Source organism: Alligator mississippiensis, chromosome 1 (genome assembly GCF_030867095.1).
Source record: "Alligator mississippiensis isolate rAllMis1 chromosome 1, rAllMis1, whole genome shotgun sequence".
In the NCBI taxonomy this organism is placed as follows: domain Eukaryota; kingdom Metazoa; phylum Chordata; order Crocodylia; family Alligatoridae; genus Alligator; species Alligator mississippiensis.
This window is the reverse complement of record NC_081824.1, coordinates 315928670-315947750: the sequence shown is the minus strand read 5'-3', so window position 1 is coordinate 315947750 and position 19081 is coordinate 315928670. Positions and strand designations below refer to the sequence as shown.

Below are 19081 nucleotides of genomic sequence, written 5' to 3'. Positions count from 1 at the left end.
GCAGAATGAAACAGAATGAAGTTGCGGTAGTTCTTACTGAGGGAAAGCCACTAAGGCAAAGCAGAGAGAAAAATCTACACTTCGACTCCCAATCCTACCACCTCAGAAAGAGAAGCATTAAGCAGCAATAACCAAAAATAATCTCCCTTCCTCTGAAGTCATTCTCCCCCACATTCCCCACAAAATATATAAAGAGAGGCGATGTAGCAGAAAATTGCAATGAGAAAGTAAAACAAAGAACAAACCAAAAAGGAAGAAACCGATAAAACAGAGCAAGAATAAATTACCTTGGTTGGCCTACACCAGCACAATTATTTGGAAACTGGCCCTCTGTACAGAGCAGCAGAGGAGATAGAGAAACCGAAAAAGGCACAGTTTCACCTTGCCTGCTAGCAAAATCAATGGTATCAGTAGGCTTTACAGGCACCAGATTTACTTTCCTTGATTTGAGACAAGATATAATGTAGGGCCTCTGGGATTAAAAGAACACAAAAAAGTAACACCCAGATTGAAAAGTGCCTTCACAACATTCTAAAGAAAGTGAAGCAACAATGAAACATGAAGGGTGGGAACAAACATGTGTAAAAAATGGCAAACATTGATAAAAGGAAAATATACCAAATCCAAAAGGAGCATATGCTGGTTTGCACTGCTTCTCAACACAGAAGAAAAGAGTCAATCACTTAGAGCACTTTTATACTTTTATTCTCAGAGGTGCTCTAATTAAAGCTCCACCACATCACTTGTATCAGTGTCCCCATGCTTAAAAAGGACAGTGCACCCCCACTGCCCTTTTTAAGCGCAGGGGCGCTGATACAGGAGACGCAGGAGGCTGCTGGAGCACGGAAACTGCAGACTCGATTAATTCCAGCAGACTGCTGGAATTCCAGAGCGTTGAAGCAGTTTCTCTGCTCATGTACAGGTGTCCTTATATTTTAGTATAGAGACCACACTCAATTTTTACCCATCCATCTGAACTGATATAATCATACAGAACAACAGCTGAAACTTAAAAAAAGAAAAAAGAAAAGAAAAGTATATTCCTTCAAATTTCATGCACCACAGAGTAGAAGGGATGAAGGAGAGTCAGCTAGAAAACACCACATGATAAACAGAAAAGAATCCTAGGTATAAAAAGTAACTCTTAAAATCCTTTTCTTCAGGTCTCTCAAGTACCAACCATTCTGAGACTGGACCTCAAAAATCAACCTTAGGTCTCAACAACAGTAATGCAAAGTGGAAAACAGTACTGTCACAATGTTTCAGAAAAAATTTAAATGACAATCACTCCACTTTTAAAGAGTGTATTTAACATAAGAAGTGACGGGAGTTAATTTTAGTAAATCTTCATTCTTCTGTGATCCAGTACTTTGCCTTCAATGTATCAAATCATATTCAGAGAATCTCAAATGTTTTTAATCAGGTTTTTAGGAAGATGGAGATTCCTACATCCCCAACATCAAACACAGCCTCAGAGACCCTCCTCCATTCTAAGGCAGCACTTCTCATTGCCACGCTCAGTGCCTAGCAGGGTTGAATAGGTATGTATAGACATATTCTTTAGTACAAGACCACAAAAGACACTCATCAGCGCTAAATCATCAGAACATTATTGCTATTTATCACGTAAGTTTATACTCAGCATCAATATACATGGTGGAGACCAATATAGTTAAGAGTAGGAGGACAGAAAAGTGGACAATTAAAGACAATGATCAATCACTAAAATCTTCATTTGCGCCAATATCCTGTATAAGGCAAACAGTAATAATGTAGTTTAATATTAAAGTGATACAAAATAAAATCCCAGATGCAATCAGTTTTCTAAAACATAGCTGGTTCCATTCCTCCCACACAAACATTTGTAACCTTAGATGCAACTGTATGCAATATTCAAGTGATACAGATGATTTCCCAGAAGACAACGACAAAATTAACTTTCCACATTTCCAATAAAAATGCAAAATTTGCATTTCACATTTCCTTCACCCATGCAAATTGTTCTGAAATGTAAAGGGATACTGATAGCATTTGATTTTCTTATTCCCTATTAGAACAGCTTATGCACATGTCTAAAGGAGAGAGAGAGTCTACATTGTTCTATGAGAACAAGATAAAATTCACATTTTCTTGCAAATAATTATAAAGGAAAAGAAAGCTGAGGTTGATTCCCACAAGAGAAGCTTCTGTACTATCATAGCAACTGACCTCTGAATGAAGCACAGAACAAAAATTTTCAACCAGAAAAAATTAAACAGAAAATCCCTTTAACCATATTAGCTTTTTTGCAGAATGCACTGCATTCAAAAGCTTATTTAATAACAGGTATCACTCTCAAAAATCCTTGCCTCCTGCATATTTCCTCAACCATTATGGCTACAACATCACTCAAACACTACTGGCTTTTTTCAGACATTTTTCTGTCTGGCACATTCTTCATTACACAGTCTACTCTGCTGTGACTGGAAAAGCACAGCTTCTTGGAATATCTATTACACAATTGCAGAATAAAGATAAGAAGTCAAACAGTTCTATCTTTTAATTTCTTCCTGATGGTCATGGAGACTCTCCTCACGTTACAATGCTTCTGGGACTCACAGTTACAGACTAAGAAAGAAATTAAACTTAATTCCATAAAGCCTAAAGACAAGAGGGTATGGATTTCTCTCCTGTTTGGTTTTAAAATTGTTTCAAAAAGAGAGTATTACATATAAGATTCATGCTTTGCAGATAAACTTGTGTACATTTGCTTGAGAAATCTTTCTGCCATGTTTTAGAAAAGTACTAGTGATGGCCATGGTAGAATTACAGTATTTCAGTTAAAAGGCAAAGTCCTGCTATTAATGTTGCACAATACCTTATCGAAAATAGGCCAAGGGAAAAAACTAATATATTTCCCATTTATAATTAACAGGAAAGATTTGTTTTCTAACCACTCCAAAGAAACTATGAAGAAGCATCTATCTGAACATTATTGAATATGAGCAATGCAAAAAACCTTATGGAACCACAGAATCATAGAAAAGTAGGACTGGAAGGTTCTCAGGAAGTCATCTAGTCCAACCCCACTGCTCAAGGCAGGATCATCCTAGTCTAAACCATCCCAGTCAAGTGTCTGTCTAACCTGCTCTTAAAACATTCCAAAGATGAATAGTCTATAGCCTCTATAGGTAACTTGTTCCAATGCTTAATCACTTTATAATGGGAAATTTCTTTTTAATATCTAACCTCAATTCCCTTTGTTGCAGTTTAAGACAATTATTTCTTCCTACCCCATGAGGCCACAGAGCCTAGTCTAGCACAGGAGATGGCAACTTATGGACTGCGGAGCCACTGGATTCAACAATTTGTGGAGGTGCAGAGCTCTGCCTGCACTGCAGTTAGTCAAGGGACAGCTTCACCTGCCCTATGCCACAGCTGGGCAGCAGGGAAAGTGGCAAAAGGGGCCAGCTAGGTCATTGCAGCATGCAGCTACAAAACACTGCCAACCACTGGTCTATCACCAGCCGCTCTACAACTATCCTTCAGGAATTTGAACACTTATCAAATATCTCCTCAGTCTTCTCTTCTCCAAAGCTATTTCAACTTTTCCTCTGTCATGTTTCCCAGGGCAGCAAAGGCACCAGTCACAGGGCTCAAGTGCCTATATACTAATGCTAGGAGCACGGGGAACAAACAGGATGAACTAGCGCTCCTGCTTGTAAAAAACACCTATGACTTAGAAGGGCTAACAGAAACCTGGTGGGATTCATCCCACGACTGGGCGGTACATATTGAGGGTTATAGGCTGTACAGAAAGGACAGGGTGGGGAAGAAAGGGGGAGGGGTTGCGCTCTATGTCAATGAGCAATATACATCGACCCTCATCAAGATGGAATCGAAGGATGAGGAAGTAGAAGGATTGTGGGTTAGGCTACATGGGGGGCAAGGAGAAAGGGATTTGGTGGTAGGGGTCTGCTATAGACCCCCACACCAAGGGGAAGAACTAGATTTGGGGCTCCTGAGGCAGCTCTCGGAGACCATAAAAGCTAAAGAGGCAGTAGTCATGGGGGACCTAAACTACCCAGACATCTGCTGGGAGATGCAGACAGCAAAGTCCCACCGTTCACGCAGGTTCCTATCCTGTGTACAGGACCTCCACCCGACAGGAGGTACACAGTCCCACTAGGAGGAATGCCTTACTGGATCTGGTACTGGCAACGGGGGATGATATGGTAAGGGGCCTACAGATCGGTGGCCATCTGGGGGACAGTGATCACCTAATAACAGAATTCTTCATAAGACGTCGAGTGGGTAAGGTAACTAGTAGGGTGAAAGTGCTGGACTTTAGGAAAGCTGATTTCAATGAACTCAGGCGATTAGTCAAGGACGCACTGCAGAGTAGGAGTTTTGAAGTGATGGGAACCCAAGAAGGGTGGCTGTGCCTTAAGGAAATGATCCTTCGGGCACAAAGGGAGACGATCCCGATGCGAGGAAAAAGAGGGAAAGGGGCCAGGAGGCTTCCTTGGCCGACCAGAGAAATCCAGGGCAGCCTATGGGCCAAAAGGGGGGAACATAAAAAGTGGAAACAGGGAGAGATCACCAAAGAGGAGTATACTTCCTCTGCTCGTGCTTGTAGGGAGGCAGTTAGACAGGCCAAAGCTACCATAGAGCTGAGGATAGCATCCCAAGTAAAGGACAACAAGAAATTGTTTTTTAGATATATAGGGAGTAAAAGGAAGGCCCAGGGAGGAATAGGACACCTACTAAATGGGCAGAAGCAATTGGTGACGGACAGGGGGGACAAGGCTGAACTCCTCAACGAGTTCTTTCCCTCAGTGTTCCTAAGAGAGGGGCAAGACAAGTCTCTCACTGGGGTCGTAGAGAGGCAGCAGCAAGACGCTAGACTACCATGCATAGACCCTGAGATTGTGCAGAGTCACTTGGAGGAACTGGATGCCTTTAAGTCGGCAGGCCCGGATGAGCTCCATCCGAGGGTACTGAAGGCACTGGCCGATGTCATTGCACAGCCACTGGCGGGAATATTTGAACACTTGTGGCACACGGGCCAAGTCCCGGAGGACTGGAAAAGGGCCAATGTGGTCCCCATTTTCAAGAAGGGGAGGAAGGAGGACCCGGGCAACTATAGGCCAGTCAGTCTCACCTCCATCCTTGGCAAAGTCTTTGAAAAAATTATCAAGGCTCACATTTGCGAGAGCCCGGCAGGACAAATTATGCTGAGGGGAAACCAGCACGGGTTCGTAGCAGGCAGATCATGCCTGACTAATCTAGTCTCTTTTTATGACCAGGTTACAAAATGCCTGGACACAGGAGGAGGGGTGGATGTCATACACTTAGACTTCAGGAAGGCCTTCGATATGGTATCCCACCCCATACTGGTGAACAAGTTAAGAGGCTGTGACTTGGATGACTACACAGTCCGGTGGGTGTCGAATTGGCTAGAAGGTCGCGCCAAGAGAGTCATGGTGGATGGGTCGGTTTCGACCTGGAAGGGTGTGGGCAGTGGGGTCCCACAGGGCTCGGTCCTTGGACCGATACTCTTTAATGTCTTCATCAGCGACTTGAACAAGGGAGTGAAGTGTACTCTGTCCAAGTTTGCGGATGACACAAAACTGTGGGGAGAAGTGGACAAGCCAGAAGGCAGGGAACAGCTGCAAGCAGACCTGGACAGGTTGGACAAGTGGGCAGAAAACAAGAGAATGCAGTTCAACAAGGAGAAATGCAAAGTGCTGCACCTAGGGAGGAAAAATGTCCAGCACACTTACAGCCTAGGGAATGACCTGCTGGGTGGCATGGAAGTCGAAAGGGATCTTTGAGTCCTAGTGGACTCCAAGATGAACATGAGTCGGCAGTGTGACGAAGCCATCAGAAAAGCCAATGGCACTTTATCGTGCATCAGCAGATGCATGACGAACAGATCCAAGGAGGTGATACTTCCCCTCTATTGGGCGCTGGTCAGACCGCAGTTGGAGTACTGCGTGCAATTCTGGGCGCCGCACTTCAAGAGGGATGAGGATAACCTGGAGAGGGTCCACTCATATGGTTAAGGGCCTGCAGGCCAAGCCCTACGAGGAAAGACTAGAGAACCTGGACCTTTTCAGCCTCCGCAAGAGAAGGTTGAGAGGCGACCTTGTGGCTGCCTATAAATTCATCACAGGGGCACAGAAGGGAATTGGTGAGGTTTTATTCATAAAGGCGCTCCCGGGGGTTACAAGAAATAATGGCCACAAGCTAGCAGAGCAGATTTAGACTGGACATTAGGAAGAACTTCTTCACAGTTAGTGGCCAAGGTCTGGAACGGGCTCCCAAGGGAGGTGGTGCTCTCCCCTACCCTGGGGGTCTTCAAGAGGAGGTTGGATATGCATCTAGCTGGGGTCATCTAGACCCAGCACTCTTTCCTGCTTATGCAAGGGGTCGGACTTGATGATCTATTGAGGTCCCTTCCGACCCTAACATCTATGAATCTATAATCATGTTTATAGCTCTCCACTGAATTCTAGTTTCTCCACATCTTTCTTGAAGTGCTAAGCTCAAAAATGGATACATTAGCACAGATGAGGCTCACCTGTGTTTGACAGGACAGAAGACTCACTCTCTTTCCTTGACTAGTAAGCAACATCCCTATTAATACAGCCCAATATGATACTGCCTTTTTTTCCTGCAAAAAAAAAAAAACAACCCACTGCTTATTCATATTAAGGTTATGGTCTACTAACACATCCAAGTTCTTTTCTGCAGTACTGCACTCTAGCCAGTCATTCCCCAATCTGTAGTTGGGCATTTGACTGTTCCACCCCAAGTGCAGGACTTTGAACCTAACCGAATTTTATTAATTAATTTGGACCATTTCTCCAATCTACCAAGGTCATTCTGAACTTAACCCTTCCCTCCAGAACATATGCAACTCTACCATATAGGAACATACCACAATATAGCAAGGAAAACAGACAGAACATTATACCTTGATACTTCAGTGGCACTTGAAGTGGGGCAGCGAGCAGACCTGTCTGTAAGGCCGGGGAGGGGGGGGCGCGGCACGCAGGGGACACGACACAACCCTCCAAACCAAAAACAAAAAAAACTCTTAAGACAAATATGTCTACTTATAACCTTAGAGACTAACTGGGTAGCCTCTAGGGTACCACCCTAGCCTATCTTCTGCCTGACTTCAGACTCACACGGCTAACCACCTTTCAAGCTTACCAATAAGAACAGCAACGCTTTTAAAAATGTTTCCCATTTCCCAATGTTTCCCCCGCCAAAAAAAAAGAAAAAGAAAAAAAAATCCAATTATACCACATCCACTTCTCTCCTTCGTCTGCAGAGCCCATTACCGTGTCTCATAATGACCAAACCTGTTACAAGGAAAGATTTTCAAATATACTGACAAAATTAGTTTGGGGAGTAATGTTACAAGAAAAAAAAAAACACAAAAACCCAGAATCAAAGTGTAAAATGAACCATCTCTTCTATACTTCTCCCCATTTACCAAAATCATTTATTAAAACACAAGTCCTAAAACTACTCCAAATATATTGTTTACTATATACCCAAGCCAGTGGGTTCAATTTTCAGAAGTGCAAACACCTGTCTAATTTGTGAACAAAAATTAGATGCATCTTCGGGTAACAATTAAGGAAAACGTATGAACATGCAAAAATCAAATGTGAACACTTATATGCACATGCAAATATGGCATTCACAATTCCACATGCTCATTCTGAAAATAAGGTGTTTAGCTGCTGTAAGGTGACAAACATTTTATTTATACACACATACACATATATAAAGGGCTTAGTCCGTCTGTCTGTCCATAACACTCTTGGGGGGACATGGCTTGCACCAGTGCTGTCAAGAATAATGGGTGGGGCATGGCTCCAGTGGAGTGGGCCAGGCAGTTGCGAAGCAGGGCCAGACATGGAGCAGGGGGGGCAGGGGGGAGCAGAGTTGGATGTGGAGCAGCGGCAGCAGCACGCAAGCTCCCCTCTCCCCCTGCTCCTGGGAGGCAGCAGTGAGTGATGGCTGGCAGCATTCTGTCCCCACTCACACCCCCTTCCCTATCATTCTTGATGGGCAATTCGCTAGTTTAAAATAAACGTGCACCTATAACAACAGACACAACCTACTGGGATAAGAGATGCTAAATACAAGATTGTGACTACAATGCTTTTCTTCCCTACTAAATTTCTCATTGAGTAGCAACAGTGACATGGAAGCAACAGAGTAGCAAAAGAAAAAAAAGGCATAACTGGTCTGCACTAATGTTCTTCATTACTGCCACCAATGTAATTGTGCTAAACACAACATCAGGAAATTTGAAAAAAATGCTACTTTACACAGAGCCTAAGAACCGGTGATGTGAAATTGAAATATAGCATGCACACACTGGGAGTCTCTATTAAGCCCTGATGATGCCTACACTGAAAAGGTGTATTATTTTTAAAAGTTCCTATAGTCCTTTAGAAAAGAAAAATTGGGCATTTGGGATCTTAAATTTGACTGAAAAAAATCAGTGTAGTTTAGGCTTGTAAATGTCTGCCACTTTTGAAAATGAGACTTAGGTGCTTTGGATATTATATCTTGACCTTCTAAAACTTATCAATACTTGCACCACATACCATTTCCACAAGACTCAATACTAACCGACAAGCTTTACCCACAAGTGATAGCAATTTTGCTAACATCAATTCAGTTAACGACTTTTTTTTTTTTTTTTAATTAAAATGCCCGCCTACCATGAGATCAGTAGATCTATCTTAGAACTATCTTAAGAATTGATGATGGTCTAACATGGTAAAGCCCAGCATGAATTGCATTCCATTTCAACATGGTTATATATCATACTATTACCACACTAATATCCTAACTTGACCGTGACCAAATAACCCTGACCCCTATGGAACATTTCCGGAGTCAAAGTACAATGTACATTTTCAAAAGTACCTAAGCAACATTTGGGTTGGTCTAATAAAAGATATCAAATTCACCCAAGGTACCTTGTCTGCCTATGTCCTTAGACCAACATGGCTACAACCTACACCCCTGTAAGCAACTTTAACGTTTTTGATTTTTTTTGTTTTGTTTTTCTTTTGTGGTTTTTTTGGATTGTTGTATTATAATTCAATTTGGTCTTGCTTGCATAGCTGGAGCCAAACTGTGTTATAGTCCTGAAAAGATAAGAACTCATTATGAGCTATCACTTGATAATATGGTTCTAAGATATTTGGATATCAGGCTACACAGATGTCTGGTGCCTCTTGAGTCAGGGGGCCACATGCCACCCCTGACACCAGTCAGCGCGAAGTGGGGGAGAAGTGTCCCCCGGCAGCCAATCCTGCTGTCCAGTGGGGGAACTGATTTCACTCTCAATAAAAGTGGCCACGCCACTTCCGGAACTCCATCGGCCACTTCCAGAAGTGGCGCGGCTGCTTTTGCTGGCAGCCTCGCTCCCCACTCGATGCTCACAGAAGGGGCACTGGTGTTCCTGCCTCCCCCCCTGCTACACAGAGAGCATGGCCTGACAGGGGATGGACCAGTGCTCTCAGGGGATGCATGTGCACTCCCATGCACCCTCTACACATTGCCCCCGTCAGGCAAGAGAAAGCAGATTCTAAGAATCAGGGCAGCATCATTTTATATTATGACACACAGCAATTTACAATTTGCTGTGTGAATGGACCACTAAAACCATATGCAATAATTATCAAAAGAAGAGTTCTGACAAACATATGCTTGGCAGCCATTTTAACATATACTTCCAGAGGCAGGAAATGCAGATACGGAACCCGTTAGAATTTCCCATAACTCAAAACTGGATAAGATAGAGACAGATATAATTTCATTAACTAAAATAACAGGTTTTGGAGAGGTCTTACAACATTTCAATTTAATATCATTATGATTATGTCTTAGCTGCAATCAACATGCGACTACAGCTCACATAAACACATCCAAGCTAGCTTTAAACTAGAGATGTAAATGGTTAAACCAGGGGTTAGCAACATTTTTGACTGCAGTGCCAAAACAACCCAACTGGACCCAGGCCCCAACATGGCATGCCAGAGGCAGATGGCGCAAGGGGCCCTATCCTCATTGCTAGTGGTGGGCACATGCATGCCTCCAGACGGACTGCAGGGGAAGGGCTGGGATTGTGCTGCCCCAGGCCCTCCCCCACCATGCGCCCCAAGGTGCGTGTGCAGCTGACATCACCACAGAGCCGGTGCCAGGGCTCCGGACCCTGGTGCACCTGTTTGCAGCCTGCCTGCCTGCCACCTGCTGCAGCTACCTAGAGATAGGCTAGATGTGGCAGGCAGCAGGGAGCTCCAGCCAGGTTCTGTGGCAGCAACACCTGCACCTTCGCCTGGGAGCACACAGCTGGAAGAGGGCCTCACATAGTGCAACCCCCGCCATCTGCCCCAGGACATGTCTATAGATGCTGCCACCATGGAGCCCAGCCGGAGCCTAGTGCAACAGTTTGTATCCTCTGGGATGTTGGCTGCTGCCTGCCATGGAGTCTGGTGGTAGCTGCTCAAAGTCCAAGCCAGCTGTGGCATGAGAGCAAAATGGCCTTGCATGCCATGTTCTGGCACGTGCTGGGTTTGCCGACCCATGGGTTAAACATTTAACCATATTCGCAGGTTAGCATTTAGTGTGGAGTGGGGAGCAGTCCAGTGGAGAAAGTCGCAGGGTGACCCTGAAGGTGGCAGGGCAGGCAGGAGAGAGTACCCCTGGCTCTTTCTGCCATCCACCCCAAGGCACGCATACTCCTGCCACTGGTAAGGAGACAAATCAGGGCCCTGCAGACCCCCATGCAACCACTTGTAGCCTCCCAGCCTCCTACCACAGCCGGCATAGGCTCCAGCCAGGTCCCTGGAAAGGCTGGAAAAGCCCCTTGTCTGCTGCTGCCACCCAGTAAATATGGGAGCACAGGCGGGGCAGGTCCCCAGGAGATACCGGTTATGGGTTACCTGTTTAACTGATAACATTCCAGGAGTTTAAACACATACTTCATTAACCAGTATTTATATCCCTACTTTAAACTAGCTCAGATATTAAACCATTGGCAGCACGGGGTCAACACATTCTCTGGACCCTGCCCAGTAAATTGGGGAGATGCCTCAACAACGGAGGACAGGACAGACCTCTTTGGTGCCACAGCTGCTGGTACCAAGCTACTGATATAAAGATGGCTTTGTTGCATCTATCCAAGCGAGAGTCACACACCCCTGACTCCAGCAGAGCCATGGCAGCCGTTCTCAAACTTTAAACCAACGGACTGCGGTAATAATGCGATTTTTCCCTATTTCATGTGACATAGCTTCTATAGTACATACTAGAACAACCACCTTCCTTTAAAGATTTAGTTACAACACACAGCATCAGAGTATCCCATAATGCAGTGGTCCCTCAACCTTTTTTGTACCGGGACCACCTTGTAAACATCAATGGCCAGTCCCCAGCCAGTAAATAGTTTAAGTGTAATACAGCCCACTGGCCCTGCCGGCACCCCTCACTCCCAACCTGCCCAGGTTGTGGGGCAAGCGGTGCATGGGGGGGTGGCCCGCAAGCAGCCCCTTGCAGGCTGAAACTCTGCCAGCCTGCAAAGAAAACCCATGGCTCCCCACTTTTCCTCCTTTAAAGGAGAACCCATTTTTAACAAGTTTGTTCACAGCCCTTTCACATTCTTGCAACTCACTTTTGAGTCGTGACCCACAGGTTGAGAAACACTGGGGCAACCAATACAGTCATCAGGAGTAACTCAGGTGAATCAATAGACTAAGGGGGATGTTTTCAACACAAGCACGCATTTTCAAGGCAAATACTCCTGACCCATCAGTACCGCACCCTGGAAGAATGAAACGTCATCCAACCCTCCAGGAAAACGGGTTGCGGAGCGGCTGGTATCAAAGCGGAGTTGATCGGCTCACACTAACTGCGGGAAATTGAGCAGTACAGTCAAAAAACTACACAGCCCTGGGGGCCGCTCATGTCAGAACTCAAGAGCTTAAGACGGGCAGACTCCTCCCGTCCTCAGCCCCTTCCCCGGCCCCACCCGCAGTTAAGGCAGCCCCGAGCACGTGAGAAGCGGCGGCCCTCCCGGGCGACACGGGCCCGGCAGCTGCAGGGCGGGAGGCTGCGGCGCGGCTCGGGGCGGGGTAGGAGGGACGCGGCACCTACCCGTGGGCGGCGGCGCTGCGGCGCGGGCTGGCCCCGCGGGGCCCCGCTGGAACATACAGCCGGCGGGCGCGGGGGAAGCCGCCCTGCCCCTCCCCTCCTTTTCTCCCCCCCCCCACGCCGGGCCGCGCTCACGGCTGCCGGCCGCGTTCCCTGCCCAGCGCAGCCTCAGCCGCCATCTTCCGCCAGCCGCGCGCACCCGCTCCGCTCACGCGTCACTTCCGGCGCCCGCCCCCTCCCGCCTCACGCCGCAGACCCCCTTCCCCAGCAGCCGTCAGGGGCTCGCGCGACGCCCCGCCCCTCCGGGGCCGCGTGGATCCTGCCTGTCAGTGGGTCTGCGCTGAACACCCGCAGCCCAGGCCTGGTCTGCGAACAGTCTGGCAGCTGCCCGGGGGCCGGGGACCTGCCTGCGTGGGGGGAGCAGCTGAACCCCCAGACTGACGGGCTTACTCCGTTGTGCAACCTTATGAGCTTCACTCGAGCTTTGCTCGGCTGAGTTTTGGAACTGATCTGGTTCTTGCGGGAATATATAGATAAATAGATATATATGGAGAGAGGGAGATCTCCCTATATATAGAGATATAGCTATATAGAGAGAGAGAAATGGAAGATGGATAGATATAGATATCCCCCAAGCAATATATATATAAATCTTTATAAACTTTTGAACTTTGTGCACCCGAGTTTTGGAACTGATCTGGTCTTTTGAAATAGACATACACATGCACGCGCATTTGTATATCACACGGACATTCATATATAGGTGTGAGCAGAGTTTATAAGCACGTGTGTGTGTGTGTGTGTGTGTGTGTGTGTGTATATATATATGTGAATCTGTGTTAAAAATTCAGCTGAACAAAGTTCAGGAGTTTATAGATATGAATGAGTGTGCTTATATATTTCAAATGCCAAGTCAGTACCAAAAGGCAGCTGGGCAAAGCTTGAGTTTATAAGCAGATATCTCTATATATATCGATATCTTTCCATCTATATATCTCTCTATATATAATACAGATATATATGAATACAGTGATTTATATCTATATATAGGTATATAGCTAGATAGCTATAGGCTATCCACCTATACACACACAGAGATATATAGGAGTACAATGATTGATATGTATCAATCAGTATTCATATATATCTATATGTGTATATATAGGTGGTTAGCCAATAGGTATATAGAGATATATATCTATATATATATATAGATATATATACATGTAGTGATTGATATATATATAGCTGCTTATTTTAACCCATCCTGGATGGTGCCCCCAGATGTAAGCAGTGGCAGTGCATAGTCCCATCAATTTACATGAGCAACCTCAGCATTCCCAAATGCAGGTCACCAACAACAAAGGAGGTATGTCTAATAAGGATATTGCTATACTGAAATATACACTGTATTCATCCTTAGCGTAAAAAAAAACAGTCTGTGTGCCCTTCCAGAAATTTGATAAAACTTGACAGATACTAAATCGCTTCTAAATCTATACCAGGATTTGACAAAAACATAACATAAGTCTGCAGAGTTTCATGCTACACTCACTTCATTGATTGAACTATACAGCTGAATAGATTTAGGAGGCTTCTTTAACCATTTAGAATGGAGTTCTGCCCTACCTTCAATGTTTTTGTATGGCAACCATACTAAAGTATTACATCATATTCCCATTATCCTCAGTGTGTCCCAATAACAGGTTTTCATTGTGGATTTCCCAGTGGTAAGATAATTTATAGAATATAATGTCTACAACAGATTGATTAAAAGTTAGGTATTAGGAAATATTTTTCATGTCCATGTGCAAAATTAACATAATGCAGGATCATTTACATCTTATTTATAGCATTATCTTTTCTTATAACATATGATTGTCCTTTTTACATTTGAATATGTTTCTTTAAAAACAGAGTATCAGGAATATCCATCCCTATGTGTAAAAAAAAAATCCAACACTTGCTTTGGGAAAGGGGAGTGGCCATTAGTGTTTATGAGACTAGGTGACTATGAGCACTGATAAGACAGGTATCACACATCAGTTTTGGAATAACTTCTATCATCAGGTCTCCATTGTAGGGACTGACTGTGTATTCCCTACCTATAGGTAACCCTTCTAATCCATGCAGTTCAGGGCCCTGCAGGTTATAATTCATAAGAGGAAAACTAATTAGCTCAATATCTTTGCTATAATCCTGTTTGTTAATAAAGAAGGCTCAAAACCCTGTTTCCATGACCACAGGAAGAATCTTTGCTCATTTCTCCAAGCCATTTTCACCCAACACTCAGCCCATAACTCCTCTCTAGACTTTCCTCTCAGGCCTGTCTGGCATTCTGCTCCTTCTGTGCATTTGTCTGAGATGTTTCTACTACTCCCCTTTCTTGTATGCGTTTTTCGAAAAGCAGTACCAAGCTGTGCCCCTCTCCTAAGTCATTTAGTAGACGCACATGTAACTTTGTTTTGCAGTGACACACGTTGACAGTACCAGCTACTATTGTTTCATAAAGGAGCTTAGCCAACCACAATTCAATTAATCTTATATGAAGGACTGCAGTTAAATCCATCAGCTTAATGTTTTGCCTGTCTCATAACACTACCTATATCTCCTCTATTTATTTCAATTGGAATTTCACACACAAGCCTGTACCTGAAAACACATGTATGTACATGAGTGTCCCCTTTTATTTCAATGGGATTGTACAAATGCATAAAATTGCAAAGGTTTAGGTTGTAGCCGTGTAACAATGCCAGGGTCTTAACTGTACAGCAGTTAATCTGGCCTGGAGGCTTAACAGTGCCATAGGGTCTGCCTGCATAGATCTGCTTGAGCTTTCAAGACTTCTGTTGATGAACAGCAGCTGCCACAAAGCCACCATGTGCCACTGCAGATCTGAGTGTCTCCAATACAGCAGCTGTGCCACCAGCGTGCACCCTGGGAAGGCACTTGCAGCTGAATGGGACTGTGGCAGCCAGCTGAATATACAAGAGTGTCTTCTCCTGCTTTCAGCCAGGTGCTGGGCAGTGACAGGTGCTTGGCCCAGTCATTCCATCCAGGAAGAGCATGCAGCAACTGCTGCAGCATCCTTAGCCTGACGAAGGGTTTTTGAACCCGAAAGCTTGCTTAATAACTATTCTCCAACCATTTGGGTTGGTCTAATAAAAGATATCAAATTCACCCAAGAAACCTTGTCTGCCTAAAACTGCAAATGTTGTAGTAAGCAAGGAGATAAAGAACATTTGCAGGATCGCATTTTTTGGACTACAAAAAACCCACTCAGATTGTAAGTGAAACCTTCCCTGGATTTCCTCAGTATGGAGCGTAAGATCAGGATTCTAGGTTAAATAAAGCAGCAGAGGTGCTAAGTGGTGTAGCAGAAGATTTTCACTTTCCAGTCTCATATCTTAGGCCTAATCCATACTACAAATGTCGCTTGAAGGTCTACAGCTCTGTGTGAGAAACCCTTAAGGACATGCACTCTCATAGCCTCTCTGCAGTGCCAGGACCCTCCACTCTCCTGGCAAAATAAGTCCACCTGTGCCAAGCAGGGCCAAACACCTGTCACTGCCCAGCACGTGGCTGAAAGCAGGAGAAGACACTCATGTATATTCAGCTGGCTGCCACAGTCCCATTCAGCTGCAAGTGCCTTCCCAGGGTGCACGCTGGTGGCACAGCTGCTGTATTGGAGACACTCAGATCTGCAGTGGCACATGGTGGCTTTGTGGCAGCTGCTGTTCATCAACAGAAGTCTTGAAAGCTCAAGCAGATCTATGCAGGCAGACCCTATGGTACTGTTAAGCCTCCAGGCCAGATTAACTGCTGTACAGTTAAGACCCTGGCATTGTTTTCTGGCATCTCTTAATTGGGGTTACCAGCTCCTAAAAGTATTACCAGTATTACCTGCTCCTTGTTCTGGGCTGGAACCAGAAGGTAAGTGGCCGTAATGGGTGGGAGCAGGGAAGGCAGTGGTAGGGGACAGAGGCAGCAGGGGAGGGAAAGGTGGGCAGTGGCTGCAGCTGTGACTCTGACCCCAGGTTCTGGTGGGAGTTGGAGCTGCAGTAGCTGCATCTGCATTCTCCCTGCCCCTGATGATATGAGTATGTAAAACAAGCTGTTTATATCTGGGAGGTAATAACTTCCTTTATGACCAGTACAAAACAACATACAAACTCCATAACTAATACTAATTAGAATAGGAGCATGGAGAAAAAAGTTTAAATATAGAAGTAGTATCAGGCAGACGGCCAGCAAGAGATTACTAATATCTGTTTATGTTTTATAATAGCAACAAATTCAATGACCTGATACCATCTGGATGTACTAATTGTTAACAGTGCTGCCAAATTTGTAAATCAGAAACATCATATTAAAATCTAAAAAATTAATATACATCATAACAAGTGTAAGCAAAAGGTAAAGGAATTTTTCACCCTTAATTCATGATCATATTGTCATACACAGCATATTCTAATATTATAAAAGCCTAAGTCTGTCTGTCTGTCCCTAACGCTTTAGTCACACTCTGATTGGCTGACGGAAACAGCCAGTCAGAGTGTTCCAAGTGTGGGGGAGTGCTGCCATGATTCTGAAGCTGCACTGAAGACTGGACAGAGGGTGGGGGAGCTGGGGTCAGCAGCACTGGCCTCGGTTCCCCACCCTGCTCCCTGCTAGCGGCACCAAGGACTGTACTGCTGGGGGGGAGCCAATTGCCCGTCAAGAATGATGCGGGGGGAAGGGGCTAGGATGGTGTGCCACCACCTAATACCCCATGCTGCCACTGTTCTGCCTCTTGCAGGGAGTAGGATGGGGGAGCCAAGGCCAGTGCTGCTGGCCCTGACTCTCCCACCCACTGTCCAGTCCTCAGCGTGGCTTCGGAATCATGGTGGCTCTCCCCCATGCTTGGAGCACTCTGATTGGCTGTTTCTGTCAGCCAATCAGAGTGTAAATAAAGCCTTATGGACAGACAGACAGACAGACTTAAGCTTTTATAATATTAGAATATTTCCATTTCCTTTATTGGCACCTGTTAGAACTTCCAAATTCCATTGCAGAATCGCTCCCCCCTGTTGTTAGGCACTCGTCTTTGGAAGCACAGTCATGCACATAGCCTATTCTTTGTGAGCCTGTGTTCATGAAGAACAACACCAAGACAATTTAAGGTTTTCTGAAGATGGAAAATTGATTTGATATGAAAACCACCTTTCAAAGAATGCTTTGGATCTTCCTGAACTATGTTACATTTTGGGCACTCTAACAATCATCTCTCAAGCTTAACCTGTGGACCAAATTTACTGTACAACTGTTGTAATTTTTTTACACATATGGCAACATTGATATAATCACATTTTGACCTGCCAGCTTTCCAGTGTATTATTTGTTACACCCATTTACTGTGTCTGGTCTTAAATTAGACCCTTAGTCCTGCTGCTCTCCCATCTGTACTAGCAGATCTGGGTGTCTGCACACATTTGATAGCAGAATTCAGCTTCAATCCTGAGTGGGGCCTTCAAAAACTACAGCATTGACATATACCATGTCTAATCAATAATACATATTAAAGACAAATTACAACCTCTCTTAAATAGTAATCAGATGAGTTGTTTTCAAGAATAACAGCAGTAGCAACAAGAGAGCTGTCTATAGACTCAAACACAATGACCCTCCTTAAACTGTTTATTTAACTCAATTCCTGTAAAAGACTACTCTTTTTACATTAGACATGCCACATGATTTCCAATCCAATGGCATACAACTGCCTTTTCAGCAAAAAGGTGCCCCATTCCTTAGATTGTAAACTCCTTGGGGCAGGGACTGGCCTTTACCTGTGTACCTGTACAGCACCTAGGTCCCCTACTACACATTCAAATTAAAGCTGGATAAAAAACAGTTATAGAGTTGTTACACGTTTTCAAGCACTAACTTTATAGCTGGTTGACTCTTTTTACAGCTGGATAGACATTTTTTATCATGTGATAATTACTTTGCACATGTGGAGGATCTAGGTGTATTGCCTGATTCACCAGTGAATTGTGATAATCATTCTGCACATGCAGCTCATTTTACTCTGCACACATGGCTGATCTAAATTTTTTGTGTGGTCCACCAGTGAACTGTGTGATATTTACTCTGCATGTGTGGTCCATCTAAATTGTGTATTGTGAGATTCCCAGTGAATTGTGTGTTGATTACTTTGCATGCGTGGCTGGTCTCAATGTATAGTGCAATTCCACAGGAAATTGTGTGATAATCTGTTCATGCAGCCAGTCTACATTGATTGCATGATTCACCAGCGAACTGTGCGATCATTACTTTGCATGTGCAGCCAGTCTAAATACATTGCACAGTTTGCCTGTGCACTGTGCAACAATAACTTTGCACGTGTGGTCTGTCTCATTTTGTACGTGTAGCCAGTCTAAATGTATTGTACAATTCCCCAGTGAACCACACGATAAATTAATTTGCACGTGAGGCCTGTCTACAATTATTGCACGATTCACCAGAGAACTGTGTAATCATTACTTTGCATGTGTGGCTGGTCTAAATACATTGCACGGTTCACCTGTACATGGTGCAACAATTACTGTGTGTGGCTGGTCTAAATGTATTGTGCAGTTGTCCAATGAACCACGTGATAAATTACTTTGCACGTGTGGGCTGTCTACATTTATGGTGTGATTCATCCCTGAACTACGTAAAGGATGAACTGTGCAGCAGGGGCCTAGCACAAGGACTGCTCTGGCACTGCAGAGAAAGAAGTAAGGACAGGTGGACTGAGTGTGGAAGAGCCCCTACAGGGCAGGGGAGACAAGCAGCAGTTACAGCCTGTTAAAGAAAAAAATCTCAGATACAAGTTGTAGCCATGTTGGTCCACAGTAGTGGTTCCCAACCTTTTTTTTCCTGTGAC

At 44.7% G+C, this 19081-nt stretch overlaps 1 protein-coding gene across 2 annotated transcripts in view; it reads right to left on the bottom strand.

Moving 5' to 3' along the window:
- KLHL15 (kelch like family member 15) overlaps positions 1-12344 on the bottom strand; it is a 44929-nt gene extending 32585 nt beyond the window's left edge. Inside the window, exons 1-2 of one of the 2 annotated variants that reach the window (XM_059720844.1) lie at positions 12178-12344; positions 6566-6658 (exon numbers count right to left, since the gene is read on the bottom strand). The gene's annotated coding sequence lies outside the window, so the exon portion shown is untranslated. The remainder of the gene's footprint in view (positions 1-6565; positions 6659-12177) is intronic. The other variant, XM_006275105.4, reaches the window with a different exon arrangement.
- Between the last annotated feature and the right edge of the window lie 6737 nt (positions 12345-19081).